At 35.9% G+C, this 1,121-nt stretch overlaps 1 protein-coding gene across 1 annotated transcript in view; it reads right to left on the reverse strand.

Annotated features, from left to right (window-relative positions):
- LOC107695642 (uncharacterized) overlaps positions 1–1,121 on the reverse strand; it is a 68,197-nt gene that overhangs the window by 51,939 nt on the left and 15,137 nt on the right. The gene's annotated exons all lie outside the window — the stretch shown is intronic.

Genomic DNA, 1,121 nt, shown 5'->3' on the forward strand with positions numbered 1-1,121 from the left:
TCCTGCTGACTGTCAACTTTACAGGTGTATCGTCCCTCGTCTTCAGCTCTCAGATTGTCCAGACGGAGGGAGAAGTTTCCATGTTGAATCTGATCAGTAAAGAAATGAGCTCTATCATGATAATCCTGCTGCTGGGACTCTGGTCGACTCACCATCTTGATACAGATGAACCAGAGTCTGTTCTTCTCCATTCCACCTCCAGATCCTCCATTAGTAAGAGTTCATCAACATAACTGGGCAAAACCACTGAAGACCCCAGAGGAGCAACCAGAGGACCTGAGGGACCGTGCACAGTGAACCCTATCAAGAAACAGACAAATTGATTCATGTGTTAAAAATCGCGTATAAACTGAAAAGTGATAATACTTACCATCAGCGACCATCATAATAAGTAGTGACATTAAAATACGGATAAGAATGTCCATCATGTATTAAAATTAGACAAAGCTATCATTATATCATAGGGTGACCCTATGGCCTTATTTTACTGACAAATGTCGTGAGCGCATTATTGATACAATGAGTCCTGTGCACTCTCAAATCTCTCTGTGCTCATGCGCTATAGATATTCATTCTTTTCGCACCTGAATTAAACGTTGTCAAAAGTTATCAACCAATCAAATTTCAATGATGGATCTGTAATTTCTTTACAATTTAATACTACTTAGTCATAATATTAGAAATGAATCGGGTGTTTGGATGATTTGTAAATAATCTAGTTTAACAGTTTGGTCAAACCCTTTTGAACGATTTATCTAAACAAACAAAAAAGCATATGATTCTTAAAATTAATGTGGTCATATAGGCCTCTCTCTCTCTCTCTCTCTCTCTCTCTCTCTCTCTCTCTATATATATATATATATATATCTTCTGATTTAAGGCAGAACTATTTAGATATGGGTCAGATGCACTATTCCCTAAACCTATACTTAAGATTTGGAGACCAAATATAACACTATAATGAATTTTTCATTTTTGCCATAACATTACTACATTATATTCGATGGTTTTAATGCGTTTGCAGACAATGTAATTACATGTAACTATCATATAACTGTATATCCACTGTTTTAGAGAAGAGTGCCATCGAATGTATAGCTAATATTAAGTGGATTTTCATT

The sequence above is a fragment of the Sinocyclocheilus anshuiensis genome, unplaced genomic scaffold (genome assembly GCF_001515605.1).
Source record: "Sinocyclocheilus anshuiensis isolate Anshui unplaced genomic scaffold, SAMN03320099.WGS_v1.1 scaffold1075, whole genome shotgun sequence".
Lineage (NCBI taxonomy): Eukaryota > Metazoa > Chordata > Actinopteri > Cypriniformes > Cyprinidae > Sinocyclocheilus > Sinocyclocheilus anshuiensis.